Raw genomic sequence first — 8,645 nt, 5'->3', positions numbered from 1 at the left:
ACATTACCATGCCACATGAGACATTACCATATTTGTACGTAAAATATATCCTAAAATGGTAGTAAGTGCTCGTCTTTGAGCTCATGGGTTTTCAACAAATTACTTAGGAGTACATGGAACAAAAGGAAGATAAGTTAAAATAAAAAATGGTAACCAACACAAATGTATGTACATGTGAGATGATCAATTTTATTCTGACTTTTCCACAATGATACGGAACACTTAAAACATATTACAGTATTATAAAGAGAATGAATAAATAGTTAACATGTCACAGACTGAGCAGAAACTCAGACTGGAAATGGCAGTTACTCTGCCATGGCCTATTCAGTGGAACCAACAAAAGTATTTGCCTAAAGGAATTTAGGGAACCCACATAAAATGTAAATCAGGATGTTCAAACAGGCGAAGGATCCCAATGCACCTGAATGGAAATTCGGTGCTATAACCACTCTGCAATTTTCTCAGTAATTTAACGTGTGACCACAAATACAAATATATAAACTTTTTTATTTCATCCAAGAATATCTCAACATAATACAGCAGTTGTCACAGCAATACAACAAACATGAATAATTCAAAATATGGGTATACACAGAATGTTTAAAGGATCTCTTTAAGGGCAGGACAGGTGGTCAGCCGTGGCCTCGATGAAGGAACCATCCCGGCATTTGCCTTAGTGATCCAGGAAAACCACGGAAAACCCGAATCAGGACGGCCAGACACAGCGAACCCCATCCTCCCGAATATGAGGTCAGTGCTGTTAATAGCTACACTGCCTCATTCGGTTGTTACCTATTATACAATGTTCTCTGATTTACATGAAAATAGGTTTTACAACTAGCAAAAATAATGATTAAATATATGCACAATTACATATGCAATTACACTTTAACATTTTTCTTTATCACTTTACACAAACAGACCACACAACACTTTGTTCACGGAACTTCAATAAACTGCCAGAGGCTGCTTCAGCAGTTGCTGCATATATGAGTAGTTATCTGAAACAGAAGAACAGGAAACAAACAGCAGAAATATCCTTGTCTAAAGACACTTTAGAAACAACATAAAAACTTGCAGCAACTACTTAGCTGACTCACATTAGTAGTAAACATATTCACTTAAGGCATGTCTCTAGCAATTAATTTAATATGTTCTTCAAACTTCTATATGTATGCTGATAACACTACACTGTAGAGTGTGACCACAATGAAACTAACAATGTAAGGGATATCTTCTACACAAATTCTGGGATGTTGAACATCTGAATAGCTGTTCTCTGCAAAACACTGTTTTTTATAGTTGGAGGGTCCAGCATGTGAAGCAAGATACTGAAACTTGTTTAAGACTTACTGAAATTTATCTTTTGATGCAGTTTTAGATTTGAAGTTAACATTTAAATACCTCAGATAATGACTGACTTTTTCAGTAAACAAAATGTCCATGAAAGCCTCTAATAATAAATAATTGCATGTCCCACAAGGTAATTGTATTTTTTAAAGAGTGGAGCCCCTCCACACTGCACATGGTGACCATAACAAAAGTTCTACAATCACCTCTGCAGTGGTTAGTTTTTTAATCAATACAGGCACCAAGGGAAAAAATCTTCCACAACTGTTGGACAGGTAGTAAGAGCAGTAGCAGATTTCTTGCTGTCTGCAACAGATCGTGCAAGGGTAGGTCACATTAGTAAGTGGGTACCATGCAGTTTGATACCAGTGTTATAACCACCTGCACATCAGTACAAATGCATGTTGGAGCACCTCAGGCTACAGTGGGGAAGGCCAGTTGCACCCTTTCTGTACTCTAACCTACTTACATTTAATGCCCGATTTAATAAAAATTATACTCTTCCATTTCTGGCACCCTTTCTAGAATACAAACTAGCAAAATTATGAGAATTTGTTGTGTTCCACCACAAAGATAGGAAAACTTCCATGTTTTGCAAATGAAATTTATTATTGAGTGCAAGATGTTTCACCAATTCACATTTGGCATTTTCAGTGGTATTCCTTTTTGTCCTATTCAAGAAACCATTTCTTCCAGTAAATATTTCTGAGCAGGTAACCTATACTGCAAGTTTGCAAAGGCTGAAGTGTTGTTATCATTACAATAAAACAATTTCAGTTAACATCTGAGGAAAATAGCAGCATATATTAACAATAATATACGGATTAGTGTTAACACACATGAAACCGATGTCAGTATCATTTTAAGAAACTTGAAATTCAAAATAATTGAATGTCAGAATGGGTGCTACAGCTAACAATTTTTAAGTAAAGCAGAAAACAAAATGCTACTGTACTTACAAACTTTGAGGTGCCACATGCCTTGACACAGGCTACCAATAACCCAAAAGTATTTTTGACATCTCATGCCTCACAGGTACTTAACTGGATTGCAATCTGATGATTGCTGCTATCAACATGAAAGATAATATAGTTGTATCCAGTGACCAAATTTCAAAGCCGATACTGAAATTAAGTTCTAAGTTACAAATTCCAGTATTTACATATACATCACTGGTAATCCATTCACGTGTCATAACATTAAACTCACTGCAAATGTACCTCCATTTTAAGTGAAAGGTCAAGTTTGCCATTGTATGCAAAACACTGTTACTTTATACTTCAAGTTTGCCTCTATAGGACTGTGTAACATTTGCTGCTGCTGGAAGACTATCCGAGCCATAACTGGAACAAAGAGCTCAGAGTTACCACCTACCAATATAAACAAACTTCAATTTTAAACTGAAGGTGAAATATGTCATATGTATCCAAACCACTACCACATTATTCTTCAAGCTTCTCACATTATGGCTGTGTGACGTCTGCTGCTGCTGATGCTGCTGCTGCCGACTTGCCGACTGACTTCGAGCTGTAACAGGAACAAAGAGCTTTGAGTTACCATTTGCCAGTATACTCTTAAGGACTATAACTGTACCTACATTTTAAGTGAAAGGTGAAATTTGCCAAATGTGTATCCAAACCACTAGTAGCTTATTCTTCAAGTTTCCCATTTTTTAACTGTGTGACATCTGCTGCTGGTGGCAGTTTTCTGGAGCTATAACTGGAACAAAGTTCTGTGTGTTACTGACTGCCATCGTTACAGGAAATGAGATATTGAAACAAGATTATAAAGGCGTGAAAACGCAAATATAATGGCAATAGTAGGCCTACAGACTTTTTTTTATTTTCTCGGCGTTTTATAGCTCTTTCTATACGGTACTAATGTAAGCAACGTTTTCTTTTCCTGAACTTAATTTAGAGCTGTTATGTAAGTTAATAAGTAGGGCTACATATGTGATACATGGGTAAGGAGTCATAGTGTATTATTCAGACACATAATGTGCATTGTATGTTACGATATTATCAGTCGTATGTACTTTTTTTTTTTTGTTCTACAAATTAACATAAATTTCACAAGGCACGTTTACGTAAATTACACCTATGATTAAAATGACACTCGACGAAGACGTAGCACAAACACTGGTGTCGTGAAGAGCACAATTAAAAATGGTCGTTTACAGTACTGTGAACCACATGCGACGACGACACTCGACACACACTGCACTTACGTTACACACATGGCGAGCATCATTACACGACGAAGTAGCTGGATTAAAATTGGAAGGAGCTGCCAAGAGAGGGGAGATCAGTGAGGAGGGAGAGAGGAAAGAAAGGCGTGGGTCGGTGAGGAAGGGGAGTGGGGGGCAAGAACGACGGATGGGGGAAGCTGGTAGCACAGCAAGGGGCTGGAGGTGGAGAGGGTGGGGAGAGAGCAGCCGAGGAAGGAGGGGCAAAGGACAGGGGGGCAGGAGGGAGGAAACAGAGGATGAGGTGTGGTAGGAGAGAGACACTAGGGAGGAGGGGAGGGTAAAATAATGGTCAGAGGTGGCAGGAAGGGTAAATATCAGGACGAAGCACATTATCCAGAACATAGAGATGATGTAAGTTTCTTTGGGAGAGAAGGTGGAGGGTGTGGAGGTGGATAGAAGGTGGAACACATAGGTAGAGGTGTGGCAGCAGGTGGGGAGTGGAGAGGAAGGGAGACATCAGGAGGAGATGGAGAGCGAGGTGAAGGTTGGTGTAGGGGATACAGATGTGTTCGAGGAATAGGAGGAGGTATGGGAAGGGTATGAGTTGACAGAAGATTCTCGTGGGGGACAGGAGACGGATACGGAAAGTGAGGTGGAGAGCATGGTGTTCAATGATTTGGAATGCTTTTTAGAATTTAGGAGCAATTGGATATCCAGGCAACACTGGTGTATCAAAGGATGACGGACCGGGTGTTTGTAGGTATGAAGGCTGGTAGAAGGGTGCAATCCCCAGGTCCAGCTGGTCAGGAGTTGCAGGAGGTGGAGTCTACCAGGGGCTTTTCATTGGATGATAAAGAGATGGGGAGTCAGGTGTGACAGTCAAGGGTGAGACTGAGATATTTCAAGGTGGGGTAAGTTGGATAGGGTGGTTGTAGATCGTGAGGTAGAAATCATGGAGCCAGAAGAAGTGGGTGGTATGTCCTATAATGATTGCCTGGATTTTGGAAGGATTGATTCAAAGGAGTCTTGGGTTTCACCAAGCAGTGACTGGTTTTGGTTGGTTGAAGGGTAGGACAGAGAGCAAGGAAGTCAGTGTCCTCTGCATAATGAAGAAGATGGACTGGTGGGGGTGGTTTGGGCATGCCAGCGGAGTACAAGAGATATAGGAGAGGAGAAAGGACAGAGCCCTGGGGCATACCTGTGGTAGGATAGAAGGTTCAAGAATAGGTATTATGAATTGTAACATAGGAAGGACAATGGGAGAGGAAGGGGCAATGAGATGGACAAAGTTGATAGGACGGGCATAGGTCTGGGGCTTGGGAAGGAGCCCGGATTGCCAGTGACTTTTGGTGTGATAGGAGTGTTCAATTCTGAGGGCAGTAACTCATCCAAGTAGTGGATGTTGGGTGCAAGTGGTGGACAGTGGTATCAGAGTGGTCACGACATAGGGGAAGAGGGAGTAATCAAAGTGAGGCAATTGGGTATGGAGAAGTCTTTGGAGAGTTGGAAAGCAAAATGGTTAACTTTACAGAGGGTGATAGGGAAGGAGTGGTCATCATGGAGGAGTAGGTAATTGGGCAGGGGGGGGGGGGGGGGGGATGTTCAGGCTCGGATCTACCAATACTTTTGAATGAGGGCAAAAAGTTGATAGTGACCCCACATCCCAACTGTCTGAAAGAGGATATAAAATATTTTGGAAAAAAGGGTTTTTCAGAAATAGGGTCAGTTTGCAGCGCATATCTGTCTGAAGAGTTTGGCACACATAAAACATATATGTTTGAGGAAATGTAAGATATGTTACTTGCACTTAAGTGTACCAAAGTGCAGTGCCACACCTCTACACACAGCATTCATCTATAGCATGTCACTGTATTTTGCTCTGTGGAATGCATATCAGCATATTTTGTAATGAAAGATATCAAACCTATAATCAGGACAGTAGAAATTGAGATTTTCGGTGGACCATACAACAGGACCTGCAACATACGGTCATGCATTATCCTGCTGAAATGTAGGGTTTCCCAGTGATTGAATGAAGGGTAGAGAGCCGGCCGCGGTGGCAGAGCGGCTCTAGGCACTTCAGTCCGGAACCGCGCAACTGCTACGGTCGCAGGTTCGAATCCTGCCTCGGGCATGGATGTGTGTGATGTCCTTAGGTTAGTTAGGTTTAAGTAGTTATAAGTTCTAGGGGACTGATGACCTCAGATGTTAAGTCTTATAGTGCTCAGAGCCATTTGAACCATTTTTGAAGGGTAGAGCCACGGGTCGTAACATATCTGAAATGTAACGACCACTGTTTAAAGTGGCGTGTATCTGAACAAGAGTTGACTGAGAAGTGTAACCAAGGGCACCCCATACTATCACACTGGGTGATACACCAGTATGGCGATTACGAATACACGCTTCCAATGTGCATTCACCACAATGTCACCAAACACGGTTGTGACCATCATGATGCTGTAAACAGAACTTGTATTCATCTGAAAAAATGACATTTTGCCATTTGTGCACCCAGGTTCATTGTAGAGTTCACCATCGCAGGCCCTCCTGTCTGTGATGCAGCATCATGGGTAACCACAGCCACGGTCTCTGAGCTGACAGTCCGTGCTGCCGCAAACGTCATTGAACTGTTCATGCAGATGGTTGTTGTCTTGAAAATGTCCCCATTTGTTGACTCAGGGATCGATACGTGGCTGCACGGATCGTTACAGCCATGCGGATAAGATGCCTGTCATCTCGACTGCTAGTGATACGAGGCCATTGGGATCCAGCACGGCGTTCCGTAATACCCTCCTGAAGCCACCGATTCCATATTCTGCTCTGCTAACAGTCATTGGATCTCGACCAACGCGAGCAGCAATGTTGCGATACGATAAACCGCAATCGCGATAGGCTGCAGTCCGACCTTTATCAAAGTCATAATCGTGACGGTACGCATTTCTCCTCCTTACACGAGGCATCACAGCAATGTTTCACCAGGCAATGCCGGTCAACTGCTGTTTGTGTATGAGAAATTGGTTGGAAACTTTCCTCATGTCAGCACGTTGTAGGTGTCGCCACTGGTGCCAACCTTGTGTGAATGCTCTGAAAAGCTAATCATTTACATATCACAGCCTCTTCTTCCTGTCGGTTAAATTTCGCGTCTGTAGCATGTCATCTTTGTGGTGTAGCAATTTTAATGGACAGGAGTGTACATTCACAATCACTTTAAGAATCCTCATGGAATACAACCCATGTATTCATGCAGTGTACCATTGCAGTATCTGACCACGACTGATTTTCTATTGTGGGAACTGCATAACTTTTAACCCTTATACAGAAACTGTCAGAATAATAAAAGAAAACAAATACAGAGATTCCTGTGAACCAATATTTAAAAAATCTCAATTTAATACCCCCTGCCTCTTTTACACATCTATGAAGCCAGATATTTACAAAAGGAAGTGCTTTAAAATAGATAAGCAGCTTGAAACATAACTTTACTTTGCACTTTTATGATATTAGGTAGAACACATTGACACAAAAGTACAAACATTTGTTGTAGAGGAGTATACGATATGAACATTATGCTGTATAATATACCATTGCATTTAAAACAGATACCAAATTTATACACTTTTGAAGTGAAACAGGAACAATTCTCCTTTGGCCACTGCTTCTGTTCTGTCCTGTCCAAGTTTGTGCAACGCCATTACAATTATTGTAATTAATCACATATTTTAACTTTACTTATTGCTTTCAATACTCTTGTTTGTTTTCTAATCATGTTACCAATATGCAACATTTATTGACCTGTAAGATCTATTTAAAATTCATAGTGGTTGTGTGTGTGTGAATTGTATTTATTGCCTTGAACCTGATGGATCCTATATTGTATGTGCAAACTATGTACCGTATCATTATGGAACCAATAAATAAATACAAATACTTTTGTGTGAAGTGATATAAGAAAACATAAGTAGGATGGGTTAAATCCATTGAATGAAATACTTTACAGCTGTTGAATCTCACATTACGGAAACATTATGAAGGTCTTTTTGGCTGAAAGCTTACTTTCTGACAGTCTTTTCGTTGTGGCTGTGTGCGACTCATCATTTCCAGTGTATGGTTGGTAGCAATCTGCCCTTTTCAAAATATTGTCATTATTCCATCGTGGATTTTCCATTGTTTGTTTTAAACATTGTCTTTAATTTTATGTATGTTGTTTGAAAATTTGTGTGTGCATATTGGAACTGTAACAGGTGCTGCAAATTTCCACCATTTCAGTGACATCCAGTGCACACTTGTCACACATTGATTTGATTCCTGTAAGGTGTCCAAAAGTTGAGTAGGAGAATATATTTGTGCAGCTTGTGTAAATTCCGTGGACAGAATGGGCTTTTGGGTGTGGAATTATAGATTTTGCTTGAAAGACTTGAGGAATGTACTTCTGTACTGCCCATATTTAAAGGATGACTTCAGAAATGAGTATTTACACAAGTAACTTTTCACATTAGATCATCGGTGAGAAATCTTTAAAACTGCAGTGTATAATTTTCATCAGTGGCTTTTGACAAAGTTCTGAAGCACTGAAGGAGAAATTCCTTTCATTCCTCATTGGATGTGGAGAATAGTTCTTAACTGTCATTTAGCATATTTGTCTTCAATACAACTCCAGAATTTCCTCTTTTGGAAACAGCATTTATTTTGGGGAGAAAACTTTGTGGGTATATTAAAGAAATGGTGATTGATGTGGTAACACAGTTGAGATAGCAATAAGGTTTTTCTGGTGTTTGACTTCTTTTGATAATGTAACGGATGTTACATGTTGCTTCCAGTGTTTAGTGTAGCAGAATATTGTCAAATGATCTTTCACAGAACCCAAAAAATTCTGGCCATAAGCAAATGCTGTTAGTGGCACCAAAGTTTGTGTGCATGCATTAGCAAATGAGACAGAAACTGAAATTGAGGGTAGCAAAACAAAAGCTGATATGGTTGACTCCATTTTGAGATGTTCATTTACAAAGGAAACCCAGGAGAATTGCCCCAGTTTAATCCTCATACCACTGGAAAGATAAATGAAGTAAGTGTTAGTGTCAGTGGTGTTGAGAAATAGCTGAAATTG

General features: G+C 40.3%; 1 long non-coding RNA gene across 3 annotated transcripts in view; it reads right to left on the bottom strand.

Moving 5' to 3' along the window:
• Window positions 1–202: 202 nt before the first annotated feature.
• The window catches only part of LOC126212849 (uncharacterized), a 31,061-nt gene continuing 22,618 nt past the window's right edge, over window positions 203–8,645 (bottom strand). Inside the window, exons 3-6 of one of the 3 annotated variants that reach the window (XR_007540946.1) lie at window positions 2,951–3,072; window positions 2,816–2,880; window positions 2,313–2,696; window positions 203–1,004 (exon numbers count right to left, since the gene is read on the bottom strand). This is a non-coding gene — a long non-coding RNA (uncharacterized LOC126212849). Of the gene's footprint in view, window positions 1,005–2,312; window positions 3,073–8,645 lie in introns of all 3 variants that reach the window. The other 2 variants (XR_007540945.1, XR_007540944.1) reach the window with 2 other exon arrangements.

This window comes from Schistocerca nitens, chromosome 11, assembly GCF_023898315.1.
Source record: "Schistocerca nitens isolate TAMUIC-IGC-003100 chromosome 11, iqSchNite1.1, whole genome shotgun sequence".
Classification (NCBI taxonomy): Eukaryota; Metazoa; Arthropoda; class Insecta; order Orthoptera; family Acrididae; genus Schistocerca; species Schistocerca nitens.
Note: the sequence above shows the minus strand (reverse complement) of the source record. Positions and strands in the feature narration are given on the sequence as shown.